The following is a 20,001-nucleotide window of genomic DNA, read 5'->3' as shown; positions in this document are numbered from 1 at the left end:
ATGTTACCACAGAAAAATGTATTTACTTTTTACATAGGACTTATAATAAAAAAGTTAGAAAAATATCTAAAATATTGAAAATCTAAAAATAGGATTTCTGAAAATAGACTAATTCCTGGAATTTAAGGGGAAGAAACACAGTACAAAAGTAAAAAAAAAAAGGTTACTTCCCTTTGGCTCTAAGCCAATCAGAATGAGATATAGTGAAAATACATCAAAATCAACCTTAAATTCTAGGTAAAAGGGGACACAATTCAAGAAAAATTGGTGTCAGAGTTATGCACCTTGTGTCACTTGATGTAGGTGACGAGGTGGAACATCTATTTTAAGTCTGAATCAAATCCATTCAGTAGTAACTGAGAAATGGTGAAAATACATCAAAATTAACCTTAAATTCTAAGTAAAAAGGGGACATAATTCATGAAAAATTGGTGTCAGAGTTATGCACCTTGTGTCACATGATGTGGGTGATGAGGTGGACGACTATATTAAGTTTGAATCAAATCCATTTTGTAATAACTGAGATAAAGTGAAAATACTTAAAAGTCAACCTTAAATTTAAAGTAAAAGGAGACATAATTTATAAACAATTTATGTCAGAGTTAAGCACCTTATGTCAATTGATCTGGGTGATGAGGTGGAACAACTATGTTAAGTTTGAATCAAATCCATTTAGTAATAACTGAGATATAGTGAACATACAACAAATTTGACCTGAAATTCTAAGTAAAAGGGGACATAATTCATGAAAACTTGGTGTCAGAGTTATGCGCCTTGTGTCACATGATGTGGGCACATGATGTGGGTGAAGAGGTGGAACATCTATTTTCAGTTTGAATCAAATCCATTCAGTAGTAACTGAGATATAGTGAAAATATATCAAAATCAACCTTAAATTCTAAGTAAAAAGGGGCATAATTCATAAAAAATTGGTGTCAGAGTTATGCACCTTGTGTCACATGATGTGGGTGATGAGGTGGAACATGTATTTTAAGTTTGAATCAAATTCATTTGGTAATAACTGAGATAATAGATTTTGGGACGCGACGGGACGGGACGCGACGCCGGGACGCGACGCGACAAAACTGACTCCTATATACCAAACTCAAACATGTTTGGTGGGGGTATAACAAGAGCTGTCGGATGACAGCGCGCTCGACTATTCGAAGAATTGATTGAAGAATGGGGTCAAAATATTTCCATAGATTTTCAGACAAAAGAAAAAATGGATTAAGCAAAAAATGTTCCCTGATTTGTGGATTTCGATTAGTCTTGCACTAAATGGCAATGTGTGCCCATGATGGCAAATATGTTATTAAGTTATATGTTAGGCAAAATATGGACTTGTATGAAAAATTTAACTAATTTCCAAGTCCAAAAAGGGTCATAATTCAGTTAAAATAGTTGACAGAAGTATGTACACTTGCATACAGATGGAAATCGTGTTGATATACTAGTGTTAAAAGTTTCAAAGCCACAGTTCAAATAGTTTTGACAAAAATTTCAAAGTCCAAAAAGGGCCATAATTCAGCCAAAATAGTTGTCAGAGTTATGTACTCTTGCCTACAGTTGGAAATCATAATGATAAACAAGTGTTTAAAGTTTAAAAGCCATATGTCAAATAGTCTTGACAAAACATGCACATATACGAAAACAGAACCAATTTCCAAGTTCAAAAAGGGCCATAATTCAGCCAAAAAAGATGACAGAGTTATGTACTCTTGCCTATTAATAGAGACTATAATACTGAACAAGATATAAAAGTTTCAAAGCCATTTATCAAACACTTTACACAAAATATAAACTGGTACGAAAAACTTAATCAAGATTTCTAAGTCAGAAGGGGCCATAATTCAGCCAAAATGCTTGATGGAGTTATGTACTCTTGTCTACAACTTGACATGGTGATGGTAAACAAGTGTTGAAAGTTTCAAAGCTTTATCTCAAAAGACTTTGTCAAAATGTAGACTGGTACGAAAAACTTAACCAAGATTTTTAAGTCAAAAAGGGGCAATCATTCAACCAAAATGATTGATGGAGTTATGTACTCTTGCCTACAACTGGACACGGTGATGGTAAACAAGTGTTGAAAGTTTCAAAGCTTTATCTCAAAAGACTTTGTCAAAATATGAACTGGTACGAAAAGCTTAACCAAGATTTCTAAGTCAAAAGGGGCCATAACTCAGTCAAAATGCTTGACAGAGTTATGTACTCTTGCCTATAACTGGACATGGTGATGATAAACAAGTGTTGAAAGTTTCAAAGCTTTATCTCAAAAGACTTTGTCAAAATGTGGACTGGTACGAAAAACTTAACCAGGGTGTGACGCCGACGCCGACGCCGACACCGACGCCGACACAGACGCCGACGCCGTGGTGAGTAGGATAGCTCTACTTATTCTTCGAATAGTCGAGCTAAAAATGCATGACAATAAGGTAGAGACAGTTTTACTTTGATATCGTACACGAACTTAAACTGTTAGTATCATAAAGGGAGGTAATAAGCAAGAGTTGCCAGGAGACAGCGCGCTCGACCACTTCGAAAAGCACTTCAGGGTAAACATAATTAAACAAGAGCACCTCCTGTGAGGCCTTAAGTTTAAGGTCGGTTTACACCAAACAGTAAGTGACTACTCAGTGTTACATTCCATTGTGAATTTCCAGGTTTTAGTTTTATTCATTGAGAAAATTTCTGCATACGCATAATTGCTAAATAACAAATTTTCATGGGAACAGTTTAGAGGGTGTTGTTTTTCAAAACATATTATTTTTCTTATGTGTAACAAAACATCTCGATATTTATTTCATTTCTGGTAAGAAAATACTAATACTAACCTTTTGAACATAAGACATTCAATGTTTTACTATTTAGTAAGAGACAAACCATTAACAAAATTACGGAAGAGAATGTCAAATAGAAACAAGACCTAAAATTGTTCCTGCCAGTACGTATGTCCGAATATATGTCATGAATATCTCAAAAAGTATTTCACCTAGAGTCACCAGACCTAGGATTGTTATTAAACATGTTACGTTGTACCTCTGAAGTTGTGGTTTGAGTTTACAAAGCCAGAACATGGCCATGACTATTTTAAAATATACTTATTGTAAAAGGAAGCCGGGGTTGGGCTGTTCCTAAAAATAAAGAATGGCTTAAACTGGCGCAAATGGGCATATGTGGTATTAAGTATTTCATTATCGCCCATATACAGACTCGATAAAACCCATTTTTTATTTCCTAGTAATTCATTTTAGTTTGTTGTCTTGCAGGATTATATCTTTCATTACTGCTCATGAACAGGCTAAATAAACCTATTTCTTATTTTCTGTTGTTTTTTCTCGGTTTATTATCTTGCTGCATTATATTTCATTACAGATCTTGTGCGTCGTCTTGTGTTGACTGCGCAGTTAGTAATCTCTGAACTAACTTATGTCTGTAACTGAACACTATATTTATACAAACTATATACTTTATCTATTATAAAGTACGATAGCCACAATAGAGGGTATATAAGTCCTTAGACATAAATAAATATTTATGGGCATTAATGAAATATATATGCTTCAACACAGCAAACTGAAAAAAATCAATAGGAAAAAACAAATGAGTTTTATCGAGTCTGTTTATGGACAGTAATGAAAAACATAATGCTGCATATATCCTTTTGCACCAGTTTAAGCAATCCTCTACTTTTAGGAACAGCCAGACCCCGACTTCCTTTTACAATAAGTATATTTTAACTAAGTCATGGTCTGGTTTGGTAAACTCAAACCACAATACCATGCAGATGTACAACGTAACATGTTTAATAACAATCCTAAATCTAATGACTCTAGTTTAATACTTTATGAAATATACATGACATATATTCGGACAGACGTACGGACAAGAACAAGTTAAGGATTCTCATAAAACAACAAGAAACAAAAGCTGTCTGTTGACAGTGCACTCGACTATTCGAAGAATTGATGGAAGTATGATGGGTTCAAAATATAAAGATTTTCTAACAAAATAAAAAAAAATAAATAAATAAATAGATAAGAAAAACAATCTACCTCTATTTGTAGATCTGGATATATCTTGCACTAATGACAATATGTGGCCATGATGGTAAGCAAGTGTTCAAAGTTTCGAAGTTATGTATCAAACATTTTAGACAAAATATGGAATTATATGCCAAACGCAACTAATTGGTCATCAGAAAAAGTTGTTTAAATGTATTTTTATTTATGTCTCTAAGATCTTCAGAAAAGGATCAAAAACCCCGTGTTTAAACTACAGACAAAGTTTGATGAAAATTCAGCAAAAGACTTTGTTTAAAGGTATTTCTGGGTTTAGCTCTAGAGGACCCTACAAGAAGACCTTTGCGCGTTTTGAAACAAATTTGGAAATGACATTATAATGGTGGTACAGACCAGGTTTGATCAAGATCCATCATGCTGTTCATAGCAGAAATCGTTTAAAGCTGTTTTTTTTTAGTTTTAGCTCTAGTGGTCACACAAAAGGGTAAAATGCCACAAGCAGTAATCGTTAACGTCCGCCAATTTGGTTTCCCTATTGAGAACTAGGCAAATCCAAGTTTTGATAAGTAACACATAAGATATAACACTTAAGATGTAATATGTAACATGTAAGAGGTAACTGATAGCACGTAACATATATTATGTCATACGTAAGAGGTTATGCATAAAAACTAAGATAAAATGTCCCTAATAGGCTTCCGTAAATAAGTCACTAATTTGTGACATTATCGTCGATCGAATATATAATTTTTCTGAAAAGTTTACTTTACTCAATTAAAAGGGAGGTAGCTGTTACTTTTAATATATAAAAGGTAATCATTTCAATATACGGTTATAATTACCCAGGCACCCACGTTTGTCGATTATAAAGTTCTGTGTTCAAAGAAGAATTTAATTAATGGTAACTTTTAACAGAAAAAATACACACTAAATCATTCTACTAAAAGCTAACATATTAGGACTAAAAGTGTGAAAAATAATAATACGTATTTCTTCCATTTATTTTCTCGTTTTGTGAGATATTAAATGCACGTCAGCAAAATGTTTTCACTGATCACTGATGTATGATTTTTGTCCAACACTTCTAGCGGATGGAAAAATTCTACCGAACAATTTAGTTTGGTTGCAGTCTCTTTTCATTAAGACAGTTAGCTTTGATCCTTATTTCTTTCCATATTTTACGGTTGTTGACCCGTCTGCTCTTTGGGTTCGAGATAAACGAAATAGATACAACTTAAGCGGTAGGTATCTACAATGATTGCCAATGAGTAAAAATAACTAATAAACACATGTTTACAACTCCTTTTTGCAGACAATAAATGTTATGTCCCGAAGGACAACTGAATGCAATGAATAATGTGTGTATACAATTTGTGAAATGTACTTAAATATGCATTGCAGTAATCAGACGTAAATAAACTTTTTTTCTCCCGCATTTTAGGAACTTTTCTCCCAATGTTTTCAATATTATACAATTATCGACTTTTTCATAGACCTGTTGATATCAGGATTTATCAACCCGAAAAGAGTTTAATTATATGTTCTAAAAATAACCTGAATTTCATTGGCCGAAACCGCTCATCATCTTTCAAAATATATTTCATGTTTACTGGTTAGTGGGTTTTCCCCATTAAACATTACTTTCTAAAAATAGAATGGAAGTTGAACTGTTACAATATGAACAGTGAGAAATCCAGCTACAGGTGTTACTCCAGCCAACGATAACTGGCTACAATCAACTACAATATATTTCAGTGATAACTTAAGAAACTGTATACACACTGAATGATTCCAGAAATTTAAGTGTCTTCATTTAATTAATCGTTATTAAGTTTTCACACAGTTATTGTTACTTTCAAACATTAAATATGTTGCAGCAAATACTTGTTACTTATTCATAAACCTGAACCCATATAATAAAACAGTTATTGACTCTTGAGCCATTGGATATGATGTGATATTCACCGGAAGAGAGCAATATTGACCTCGGCTATCGCCTCGGTCAATATTGCCATCTTCCGGTGAATATCACATCATATCCAATGGCTCAAGAGTCAATAATTGTATAATATTCACCGATTCGGCTCGATGAATATAACTTTTTGAGGGTTGATAAATAAAATCAAGTTGATATTGTTTTACTTTGAACTATTTTTATTTTCGTACTATTTATGATATGATATGTACTCGTTACTTTTCGAACCGTTTTCAGCCAATCAGAGAAACAATAGAAGACAGTCATTGTAATAAAGTTTTAATGTTAATGATTAAGACAGTGGACTCGTCATGACACTCGGCATTTTCCGTGAGATTACGTATCCTCGCCAGGCAATACGCCAATCTTCGGATGCATATATAGCTCGATGCGAGAATCACGTATCCTCGCCAGGCAATACGCCAATCTTCGGATGCATATATAGCTCGATGCGAGAATCACGTATCCTCGCCAGGCAATACGCCAATCTTCGGATGCATATATAGCTCGATGCGAGAATCAGAATACTTAGTACCATATTTGGCGAAAAGACACTGATACAGAAAATAATAACTATATAGCGGCATTTTTTTACATTTTACTCCATTTTAAAGCAAAAACCAAAAACAAATATCAACAGATTATCTAAACAAACGAGTTTCATTCGTTTTCAACATATTTATAAAATGAATCTTCAAACGAACAATTTGTTTGTCAACTTTAACCTGAAAAGTAATCATTAACTGTATAGGCTAAAGCACACTTTTAAGAAAAGTATTATAGTTCATTGAAACAAGGCACATAGCCTTATGCCTAATAGAGGCTTTGTGGTTTCCGAATATACATAAAAGAATTCTGGTTAACAACACGTTTTATAAAATATACCGGGTTTTGTAAAACATGACGCAGAACCAGTAAAATATCGCCAAAAAGTGCTTTTGCGTGTCGGAACTTCAAAACATTTTATTTCTTTAAATATTTTTTTTGCAGAATGTCTTTGTTTTCATACGTAATAGATATTATGTAGACCCCCAAAATCATTTTTATGATGAACCGTTCCAGTTTTAAAAATTGCGAGTTTCAATCATTCAGAATGGGATTCCTTTAAAGATGTCTTTTTGTGAATTTTGAACATGTAAGGTCTAAAACATTCTTTGTTTCCGGTTACATGCTAAAAATACAATAATAATATCAAACTGAGTTTTAAAGGCTAGATTTTAGCCGTTACCATGGACACAGAAATATATCAACATAATTTGAATGTGTCAAAAATGAATACAAATAAGGGGGTTATGACCTTAGAATACCAGTAAGTTGATTTCTAACATCACTGGCTATGTTTAAAGCATAAAAAGTGCAGTTTTGCAACCTCTTGTTAAAAAAGTTGAAAATAATATTCTCCAAGGCAATAAAAATATTTAGGGTCGGGCTAAAGAATTTAGGGTAGGTCGGGATACCGGAATCAAACATTTTTTTTTTACGCCTAGTATATTTAGTCATTGTTATAGTCTCATCTGTGTACATACAATACAGGTAGGCCTACATAAAATTATTAACATGAATAAATCATCAGTACACACGTATTCCATACAATACAGCAGAATTATAAGAGACTTCTGTATACTACATAGACTAGCTCCTAGACTATGAAATATCTTTTTTTTTACATTTTTATGATTTAAATGTAGTGAACTGAGCTAGTCTATATTCTATGTCTAAAAGCATAATATGATAATTTCAACATCATTCCCCTGTGAAAATCTCTAAAATAGACTGGCTTTTGTCTCTATAAAATTAAACTCGTCAAAAAAGGAAAAATGTAGAAATATATTATTATTAGAGTAGTGGCTAGTCTATATACTACACTATGTCTATCGCTACAAGAACAGGTAATTACAACGTTACGACCAAAGATTAAAAAAAATACATTAAAGCTCAATAAAGGCAAGAGCTGTCGCTCGACTTTCTCAGTGCTTGACTCTGAATTAGAACTTTGCCATTAAAAGGGACTGAACTGGATCAAATATATAACCAGAGTTACGAAGATTGCTACTTCTGGTGTAGAATTTGATAGTAAATTATTACTTTAAGTTTCAAATCCAAAGCTTCGATGGTAACAGAGCTTTCGCCTTCATCAAAATCTTTAATAAAAAAAAATCTAAATTAAAAAGTGGCACAAATCTGTCAAAATTCATTCAGAGTTATTGGCATTGCTTTTTCCTGGTGTAGACTATGATTATAGTAAATAACTAAGATTCAAGTCAAACGCTTTGACAGTAACACAGATATTTGAATTTATCAAAAACGTAAATCAAAACATTCTAAATAAATCAAGTGGCAGAGCTCTGTCAAAATTCAACCAGAGTTGGGGGGATTGTTTTTACTGGACAGGCGTAGAATATGATAGTAAAATAACTATTTCAAGTTTCAAGTCAATAACTTTGTTAGTAACAAAGATATTTGACTTTATCAAAAACTTAAACCAAAACATATACTGAGTTAAAAAGAGGCATAACTCTGTCAAAATTCAAAACAGAGTTATGGGGATTGTTTCTGCTGATGAAGACTTTGATAGTAAAATAACATTTCAAAGTTTCAAGTCAATAGCTTTGGTAGTACAGAGACATTTGAATTTATCAAAATTATAACCAACGGTGACAGTAATGATGTTGAAAGCTAAATATACAATATTCTAGACTTTAAGTAAATGGATTAATTAGAAGGTTTCAGTACAGGCATGCTTCTGAGAAACAAGGATCATGTGTGACAATTTTCAATTTCTTTCATTCATATAAGAGAAACTTTTCTTGCATATCGAACTGGCGTTTCCGGTTATTTTACCCATGCCGGCAAAATCCATCTGGCACCCGCATGCCAGATGACTCTCGTGCTGTTAATGACAACTACTGGTTCATAAACTAATAATATATTCTTTATGTAAAATATGAAAAAATGCAGCTACCTTGATAGTTTCTCTCCATTTCTTATACTTAGTATATTTCTCGATTCAAAATACGTTAGTTTACCATAAAAACATAACGTTACGCTACAAACGACAAAAAACTAAAGTGGAACTTTGTTATTGTGCGTAACGCAAAACATCATGACGTCACTTCTGCTTACGGACGTTAATGTTCCGCGCTTTGTGTTCATTCTCCACTATAAGAAAGAGTGCTAAAAAGAAACTATTTCTACCTTTTGTAAAATACGGTATACAAAAAAAAAAACGTTTGCCAGAATAAAATGCTAACAAGTATACAATATGCAAGAAAAAATATCAGTCATGTGTTTACGAATCGGATGGAAATATCCGTCCCTCGGCCACCTGCGCATGGGCAGTAATTCGGCAAGCCTCATTACCGCCCAATGCGCAGGTGCCCTCGGGACGGATATTTCTATCCGATTCGTAAACACATGACAAATATTATTAATCATAGAACATTTCAGAACTTTAGAAGATCCATATTCTTTATTAATGCGTATTTTGCGAGTTTTTTTTCTAAAGTGATAAAGGTATTGAATAATATGAAAGTATGTCATTTCGTGATTTCTTAAACGCTTTGGCTTGATTTTTATAATCAGTATACCTTGCTAAATCAGTTTAAAATAAAAAGGTACATGTAGCACTTTAAAAGATACTGGAAAGAGACCGAGTGTTGCTTTAGAACATTTAAGTGCATTTTGTCATACAATTTTCAGCTACATGCAACACCGCCGTACAAATAACGTCATCTTTAAAGTGCCCAGAGGAAAACCTCTGCGTTTCTTTACAGTCATTGAATTATATGAACTATCACGAAAGATTTAGTTCTGAGTATATTTGTTAAAAGGATGGAATACATCAATCCAAACTGTATCTAAAATTGACTATTAGAAAGTATGACTTAAATACTCTGCCCTGTTTTGAAACATATCTAGATGTGATTTTTGTAAACAAATTAAGGAAACTAATAACGGCATGCTTTGTTTAAAAAGTTTAAAAGTTATTTGTAAGTTATCCGCAGGTAATTAATTATCGATGTAACTCATCGCAGAGTTGGAGCGGTCTTCTGCACATGCCCGAAAGGGATTATCAATTGTAGCACACGGCATGCTTATTTTTGCATGTCCGCATACATTTAGTGTACAGTATGCATAAAATACTGACTAAAGATTAGGGTTAGTAGGGGATTTATCCGCGGCGCGAAGCGCCGGGGATGAAAATCCCCGAGACGGTAACGTCCGTATATAGTTATTCGTCTTTGTTGTCTGCATATACTGAGGCAATTTTTTCGATGTTTTCCGGTACCGGTTTATGTACACGCCGCAGACTGGTTGTCTGCATGAACATCCGAGCACCCCGAATCAGTCACAGAAATTCGTAAACCGCGCCAACATGCTTCTTTTAGTTCTTTTTTCGTAATAAAAACTGTACATGCGACTGAAAAAAACACTTTTAAAATAGCAAGGAAGTGTAAAGGCCGTCAAGTTTCTGCGAGGAGTGCAAACAAACAAAAAAAAATTCCTAAAGTCAGTGCGAGAACGTGGTGAATGACGTAAATTTTGCAAAGTATGATATTCGCTGTAAGAGGTATGATGGCACTAAATGTAAACTTGGAGTGAGGTTTCACTTTCTTTTGAGCGTTAAATATTTCTTTGTAAGTAGTTATATATAAAAGATAAATCCCCATGCTAGGCGGTGCCTTAATTCATATTATCACCATGGTTACAGAATATTTACAATAATAATATTTTCGTTCAAATTTAGTTAATCCGGTATGTACCGGAGTCTGTAATTTATACCGGCGCTCCAAGTCTGCATTGAGTCACAGTCATTAATTATAATGGAAGTATCTTAATATGTATGTTACAAACTGAGTGAGACCAGTCTGCAATCTGAAGCCTCTGATTGGTCCGTTCTGAGCTTTATCTCGAGATTGACCAATAAAAAGGCTGTATTTATAGACTGGTCTTAAAATTAGTTTCAACTTAGAAACTTAAAGTGTTGCATTCGGTGTACGTATTTACACACATTTTATCATTATTTTCATGTAGCTAAAGACATAATGTACAAGTTCTGTGATGAATGTTAAGGTAGAGGAACATATACTGTACACGAACAGTTAAATATTTTAATATTGACTCTTTCGCTCTCTATTTTCTGTATAATTCTGTAGACATCTAATATATCTGAGTACTTGGAACAGGGTATATATGTTTTAAGGTATGTTTATGATTGCTGCACGTGTGCGGCATCTAATGTCCTAACAGAGTGTAATTTTGCTACTTTGATATATCCGCGGGACAAACCTTATAAAGGGAAGAAAGCGATCACAATTACCTCCATTTAAGCATTCAGGTGAGTCACGATGGAAAATATAAATGTATTTTTGAAGATGTCACTAATTTTGCTCTTTTATGAAAAAACAAAGTTTACCTTTTAGACGTTGACATCGTAGATCTGTGTTAAATGGGTAAACCTGAGCCAGGACAAGCAACGGGCCATCATCAGTTTCATAATCATCGCTACCTTCACCATCATAATCGCTATCATCATCAACATCATTACCATTACCATCATCATTATTCTCAATGATCTTGTCTTTCCACATGACTGAAAATGAGAAAACGATGTGCAGGTTTAAAATATCTTTTGATGTCCGTTTACGATAATCATTGAATTTATTATTGCTTTTTAAAATTCAGTGCACATATATTTCATAGAAATGAAATTCTCAGAACAAATTAAGGAAATTAATAACGTCATGCTGTGTTTAAAAAGTTTTCAGATCAGAGGTGCATCATAATGGAAAATATTAATACATTTTTGAAGATGTCACTTATTTTTGCTCTTTTATGAATAAACAAAGTTCACCTTTTTTAGACGTTCTTGTTTATTGGAAAGAATCATCGATCTGTGTTTACTATGATGGTCAAACGTGAGCCAGGACAAGCCACTGGCCGTCGTCGTCATCATCATCGTCATCACTATCGCTATCATCACCGTTATCATCGCTATCATCATCTTCTTCATCGCTATCATCATCACCACCATCATCATTATGCACAATCATCATGTCTTTCAACATAACTGAAAATGAGAAAACGATGTGCAGGTTTAAAATATCATTATCGTCTGCTGTCCGTTTAAGATGATTTTACTGCTTCTTAAAATTCGGGGCACACATTTTCATAGAAGTGGAATTCGCAGAAGTAATTCATACGTTGGAGTAAGAATTTCGTAGTACTTTATAAACATATAACTTTTTGTAAAGAACACTGAAGAAGGCTCAAATGTCAACAGTGTAAAAATATCAAAATATATCATTATTGCCGCGTTACACTTCTTTTGGTATGTTTTCAAGTGTGAGATCATGTTCAACGCATCGAAAAATGTAGACCTCAGCAGACTATCAGGAGCAATCTGGTAATTCGTTACTATACAAGAGCTGTCACAGGAGACAGCGCGCTCGACTATTTCGATGCTGGATAGTGAAACTGGGCAAATCTGAGGAAACTAGAGCTGTCACTGGAGTGTTTAATGACTCTAATTGTGGATGAAGATATTGCACAATAGCCTGAGTCTATGTCAAAGAGAGGTAAAGATAAAATGTATCAAAACACTATATAAGTATATCCTAAGCAAAAAGGGGCATAATTCATTAAATATTGGTGCCAGAGTTATGCAGCTTATGTGTCATATATTGTGGGTGAAGATGCTGAACAACTATTTTAAGTTTGAATCAAATCCATTCAGTAATAACAGAGACAGAGTGAAAGTGCCTCAAAACTTTAACCTAAAATTCTAAGTAAAACGGGGAAATAACTCATGAAAAATTGGTGCCAGAGGTATGCACATTGCGCCATATGGTGTGGGTGATGATGTTGAACAACTATTTGAAGTTTGAATCAAATCCATTCAGTAATAACAGAGACAGAGTGAAAGTGCATCAAAACTTTAACCTAAAATTCTAAGTAAAAAGGGGAAATAATTCATGAAAAATTGGTCCCAGAGTTATGCACCTTGTGTCATATGATAAGGGTAATGATGTTGAACAATTGTTTAAGTTTGAATCAGATCCATTCAGTAATAACAGATATAGAGTGAAAGTGCATAAAACTTTAACCTGAAATTCTAAGTAAAAAAGGGGAATAAATCATGAAAAATTGTGCCAGAGTTACGCATCTTGTGTCATATGATGTGGGTGATGATGCTGAACAACTATTTTAAGTTTGAATCAAATCCATTCAGTAATAACAGAGGTAGAGTGAAAGTGCACCAAAACTTTAACCTGAAATTCTAAGTAAAAAGGGGGAATAATTCATGACAAAATTGGTACCAGAGTTATGCACATTGCGCCATATGGTGTGGGTGATGATGTTGAACAACTATTTTAAGTTTGAATCAAATCCATTCAGTAATAACAGAGATAGAGTGAAAGTGCATCAAAACTTTAACCTGAAAATCTAAGTGAAAAGGGGGGATAATTCAAGAAATATTGGTGCCAGAGTTATGGCCATTATGTCAGATGATGTGGATGATGATGAGGAATAAATATTTCAAGTTTGAATCAAATCCATCTAGTAATTACAGTGATAAGCTGAAAAAAGAGAAAGTGCACCAAAACTTTAACCAAGGTGGGGACGCAGAAAGACGCCGACGCCGACGCCGACGTCGGGGCGAGTAGGATAGCTCTCCTTATACTTCGTACAGTCGAGCTAAAAAGGAAAATCGTTTGATACATCCGACTGACTCTCAAAGTTTTGCACAGATATTTTACCTTAAGAAACTGATGTTCTATTGTCTGTCAGCTGTACCAGTAGAAGTAACCATAGGAGAGCTGCGGTCCTCGGAGTGGCGACTGACTGAGACAAATCCCATTGGATGCATCAATATTTTTGCCAGTATCATCCACCATACATCGATCTTCTCTTTGACCTGCAACTGAGATTCTGTAATTCTGCCTTTTTATTCAGCGTCGCTGGCTAGTCGATCCGATTTCTATAAGTGTTCTATTTTTTACTTTTAAAAATTGTGAAAACTTGAGAAAAGTCATCAAAACAGAACGAAAAATACATATATAATAGAAAGAGAGAAAAAAGGTAAGAAATTGACAACACGAACAATAAATGAAATGAAAAGAAACCTTAATGAACAAATAAAAAAAGATAAAAAAAACTGTGCAAACCTTTTTTCTATTTGTCAAGTATTGACATATACATGTAGACCACAGAAACCCTCGCGCTAAATGAACCAAATTGTGAATGAACATAGCCCCAATCTATATGTGCATGAATGGCCCGTTGATTTATTAACAAAAGGTGAGCAAAATCTCAATTCCACATAAGTAGAAGGTTGAGACGCACATTTAAGGTGACGGTTCACTGAGTCGCAAAATTCTGTTTATTAATATATATTGTTGTTGTTGTTTTTTGTTGGATTTTCCGTAAAACCTAACCAATTTTAGTAAAAAAGCGACTTTACAGCTTCTTATTACCAGTAGAAGTAATGAGCGCACCGGTGCATTTTGTTTTCAGACACGTACCTGAGTGGAACCACTGACTTTTCTCCAGCCGGACTTTCGGGTTTTGAAGACATTGATCTACCAGTCTATTGAATGGATTTTGTGTATAACGTTATGCTTGGTCAAGAGCTAGAGCTGAACATAGCTTGTGATGTACTAAATGATTACCTACAAAATTAGAGTTGTTGTACATACTGCTTAACTGATTCTATTTACCTGTCAGCACGAAAAAAAAACAAAAAACAAAAAAAAACAACAAAAAAACAAACAAAAAACCCCCAAAAAAACAGTTATTATTCGTCTTTTTTTAACTTATCACGACTGGAATGCGATTCTTTCCCATATTAATATGCGTATGGTTCCAACACAGGTAGCAACTTGTTTGTGTATGAAGGAAAAACAATGCATTACATATGAAAGACAAAATGAGCCGCGCCATTAGAAAACCAACAGAGTGACTTTGCGACCAGCATGGATCCAGACCAGCCTGCGCATCCGCACACAGTCTGGTCAGGATCCATGCTGTTCGCTAAAGGTTTTTGTAACTGCAACAGACTTCGAAAGCAAACAACATGGATCCTGACCAGACTGCGCGGATGCGCAGGCTGGTTTAGATTTATGCTGGTCGCATACGCACTATGTTTGTTTTCTCTTGGCGCGGCTCAAATTTCGTAAATAAATCAGCAGACGGGTTGATACTGCTGCATTATGAATAGTCTGATGAAGGTCACATTTATCTAATGTTTGTTTAGATTTGTTTCAGAAAGTCAAATTTATAAAAAAAATAAAATGTTATGTAAACGAACAACGTATAACGACTCTCAAAAGACATTAAATTATTAAAATTAAGGTGTTCTTTAAATGGGACTATAAAATGGTTAACAGTTCATATTTTTATCTGTAAACGAAAATATAAAAACACACCACAATTATTAAAAGCTAATATATTAAGGTGTCTAGGGAGCAGTTTTGAATAAAGGCCCAGAACGATTAAAATAAAACAACAACATTTAGGTTACCTTTGTTCAAGAAGTATTTATATTAATGGTTTAATTACCAAGAGTGAATTTTCAAAAAAATCAATATTTGAGCCGTGTCATGAGAAAAATAACATAGTGGGTTTGCGACCAGCATCCGCGCAGTCTGGTTAGGACCCATGCTGTTCGCTTTCAAAGCCTATTGCAATTAGAGAAATCATTAGCGAACAGCATAGATCCTCACCAGACTGCACGGATGTACAGGCTGGTCTGGATCCATGCTGGTCGCAAAGCCACTATCATGTTGATTTTCCCATGGCACGGCTCATTTGTATATGTTTGTATATATTACTAACCTTATTTACAGCCGCCATATGGATGACTCCTCCAAAAGAGTGTAAGAAATGTTAAAGGGAAGTTTCTGTAAGATTCAGAAGACACTTCCAAATCGAATCCAGAAGCAGCGTGTCAGGTGTAAAACACCCATACACGGGACTCTTAGTCCCTTTCAGTGCAGTAGCGGAGGCTCGCACTCAAGATCCCTGGTAAGACAGTGATACCCTGGGTCACTCCATCCACTCTATGTGTATATGTATGTAGTTATAAAAGGTTTGGCTTCACCTAGATCCATAAATTCTGTGTGTCATAATTTTTGGAGACAGATTTGAACAAAGTAGAGCGTTGACCGTATACAAGTGTTTACGACGTGTTGTCTCTCCTTGAACTTACAAGGACAATTACCGGTAATCAACAAACAGTTTTTAAATAATGAATACGCAAAGAAATGGACACTTTAACATAGAAGAAGGAAATATATATTACATCTTTGTATAAACAGACAAAATCCGTTTGCACACCGATATAAAAATAATATACAGCGCTGTACAGGGGAGTTCAACTATACCCTTTATAAGATGTCTGTCTACCCAACAGTTTGTCAACTATATAGGAAATACATCAATCAACTATATAGGAAATATATCAATCAACTATATAGGAAATATATCTATATCATATAAGAAATATAGGACTGGTTAGTTTGGTATTAATCAATGATGCTGAAACAAAAGGGTGAAAGTGCCTTTGAAGTCTTATGAAAAATATATCTTCGAATCTAAATCAATGACAATGATGTACCAAAGTGGCACACAAAAATATACCACAATAAACTAGTTTAACAAAAAGTACATAAAAATAATGATCACATGTGTGAAAAAAGAAAGCCACTCACCACACCTTGCACGTCTGTCACAACAAAAATCCTTATATCACAATATCACAAATGTTTATAAACAATGTCTATATCACAATTTGATCACAGTTAAAGTTACATCCACAAGCACTATCACTATTCCATCCTTTTGCTTAAAGTTCCTGTTGAAATCCTGTTTCCGTTCCTAACGTATCCGTGGTGCACCGATTAATCCGTTCTGAAGAGTTGCATGGATGCAGGCAGGCAGGCAGGCAGGCAGGTCCCTGGTGTGTAAGTATTCAAGTTAATCCAAAGCATCCCATTCATCCATTAAACAGGTAGGCCACTAGTTATCACTATGAACTATGGAAGAAATCTCCAGTAGCTGATTCATTTATTTCACTATGCACTATTCCAAGGCAACCCATATAAAACGTTGGGCGCCATTTGTCACCGGTGTTGTGGCGCGTAACTGACCGTTTAAACACAGTAATTTATAACTCGTAATAGTTCATTAAATACTTGAAATATCAATACAGAATTTCAGGTACATCAAGAAATATGATGACAAAATACAAAAATGTTAATTACCTGAATATATGTAGAATATATCCAAAGATATTTGGTTTTATTTGCACAGTATCAAAGAATAAACGTTTTCAAAACATTGACCATTTATGAGTGACCAGATCGTGATTGGTTGGAATAAGTCACATGCATAAATATTAGTAAGATTAGTAAAGGAGTCGATGATTTACTTCCCTTATACTATATATAAATATTGGAGGATTTGATAAAAGTACGGAACACCAGACAGGACATTAACGGGGAAAATGAAATAAAACAACTAAAACATTAAGGATTTACAGGTGCCACTATTTTACCCTACGACAATTACATATCAACAGTGAACGCCACATGCATTATATTTTCACGAGGGGTTAATGCTTTGATCTTACATGTAAAACAAACATATTCCTAGTGTACAAAAGGTAAAGGTAAAGGTCTTGTTTATTATAGTGCCACCTCTATTGAAAGAGCCAGCCAATTTGGTAATGAGACACTGTTATTGTGCTTTCCAAATACCTCCCAACTCCTACCACTATGTCAGGCGCCATGCGGATAAAGTCGGTAACCATTCATTCAGGTCGCAGCTCAAGTACCGGCCTTATTGGATCGAATCCCATGACAAACACCCCCATTTATATGTATGGAGTATCAAAGTTTGCCCCTTCTGCTGCAGTGTCTGGGGAAATGGGATGGAAACCCACATCAGTGAGACAAATGGATGTAGTGTCCAATTACTGGTTTAGATTGTGTAAGATGCCTAGAGAAAGAATAAATCATGTTGTATTTCTCTATTGTTATGGTCAAAGTGAAAACAGATGTAGGAATTGGTGCTATAGAGTTAGACAAAATTTAAGGTCAATAGAATGTGAAGATTTATTTAACATTATACTTCCAATGTCAAAAAATGAATTTGTTGGTAGAATAACAAAAGCTGGTATGAATAATTTTTATAATAAAAAATGGAAAAATATGTTGTTAATAATCACACTACCGGAGTTAGTAAACGAGAGGCAATAAATTACGGACCTAAAAATTGTTTAAACAGAATATGAACCAGAAAATTATTGTAAAACTATACTGTCTCGATTACATAGATTCTGCTTTAGCAAAATTTAGATTTGTGGTGTGGCACCATTACGTAATTGAGACCGGAAGGTAGAAAGAATTACCGGTTATTGAAAAGATTATGTCCCTTTTGGTAAGATCAAATAGAGAAATGAAAGATGTTATTATGAAATGCTAGTTATATAGTGACATTCGAGATAACTTGTACATAAAAGCTTAAATATATAAATGAGAATTTTCGGATATGTTAGAAAATGATCAGTCATATTTATTTTTACCAGTAGAGAAATGACATATTTTACGGGCCAAAACTGCTTTTTTATTCTGAGAAGAGAATGAATTGATATATAAATGGATGTCCTTGTGTATTTTAATGTAATAATGATATTTTTTTAAATAGTTAAAAATATCATTAGGTAAATGGCATAAAAAACAATGTTAATCAGTCTTCTCATAACTGAAATGAGATGATAAGTGTTTTAAGCTATATATCTTATAATTTATAACAGGCTTATGCTTAGATTTTTCAAGATCAGTCTTACACTCCTTGTTTTAACTAGCTTTTTTGACAGACAGTAATTGCTGTTTTTCTTCAGAATATGTAACATTTACTCTCAGTAAGATTACCAATGTTATTATGTATCTTAATGTTAGTATGTTAAATACTTAACAAAAGTAAATTAATAGTGTACTAGAAAGGAATATCACAATGGACCTTTTATTGTATCTTAAGAACAGATATGGCACAATGGCAATATTCTATTAGAAGTTATTTGCATAGATGATACTATAGTAAATAATAAATATAAAATATATCAACGCGGGTCACTTACTGCAAGCATTGTATAAAGTAATTATGTACTTACTACTCGGTCATTTACTCTACATCGGTACACTCGATTAACTCGCTCGGCACCTAACATACCGTACACTCGTGTACTCTTTTAGGTCACTTAAAATTGTTGCAAAAGACAATCATGTAACTTACTTGTCAGGTACCTCAACATCATGCATTCACGTACCACTCAACATCCCCCACTCGTTAGTCATTCGTCCACCTACTCAACAACTGTACATTACTCCATGTACCCACTCGGTCACCTACCTAAACATCCGTACATTTATGTACTCACTTGATCAGTTACTCACATGTGTGCATTCATGTACACACTTGATCATTACTCAGCAATTGTGCATTCATGACTCATCAAACATCCTTACACTCATGTACACATTTGGTCATCTACTCACATCTTCACATGTATTATGTACCCACTCGGCTACATAACCTCAACATCCGTACATACATGTACTCACTCGGTCCGTTTACTCAACATTCGTGTCTCTAGTTTACTCCTACAACATCCATAATGTATTCAATGTAGTCACTTGGTCATTGTCCACCTTTTATTTAGTGTCTACCAGAGGAATTTTATTCATAAAATGATATTGAATATAGTAACCAGATTTTATATTTTAATTCTTAATTAAGTAAAATATGAAATTATAAGTTATATGGTAAGTTTTAAATGTGAGTATGTATATTATCACTTATAGTTTCATTTTAGAACGGTCATTTACAATGTTTTATCTGTATGGTAATTTTTTTATATTTTTTGTTAATGAATGCACAGAAACATTTGGGGTTTCCGGACCTCCACCACCCCCCATTCCTCCTACGCCCCTGGTTAAGTTA

General features: G+C 34.1%; 1 long non-coding RNA gene across 2 annotated transcripts in view; it reads right to left on the bottom strand.

Moving 5' to 3' along the window:
* LOC123542936 (uncharacterized) overlaps window positions 1-20,001 on the bottom strand; it is a 48,612-nt gene that overhangs the window by 12,208 nt on the left and 16,403 nt on the right. Inside the window, exons 1-3 of one of the 2 annotated variants that reach the window (XR_008368572.1) lie at window positions 13,758-14,444; window positions 11,852-12,067; window positions 11,414-11,590 (exon numbers count right to left, since the gene is read on the bottom strand). The exons of the other annotated variant lie outside the window; for it this stretch is intronic. This is a non-coding gene — a long non-coding RNA (uncharacterized LOC123542936). Of the gene's footprint in view, window positions 1-11,413; window positions 11,591-11,851; window positions 12,068-13,757; window positions 14,445-20,001 lie in introns of those variants that run through there. 2 annotated transcript variants of the gene reach the window in all.

The sequence above is a fragment of the Mercenaria mercenaria genome, chromosome 19, assembly GCF_021730395.1.
Source record: "Mercenaria mercenaria strain notata chromosome 19, MADL_Memer_1, whole genome shotgun sequence".
NCBI classification, from domain to species: Eukaryota; Metazoa; Mollusca; class Bivalvia; order Venerida; family Veneridae; genus Mercenaria; species Mercenaria mercenaria.
This window is presented reverse-complemented; position numbering and strand designations above follow the sequence as displayed.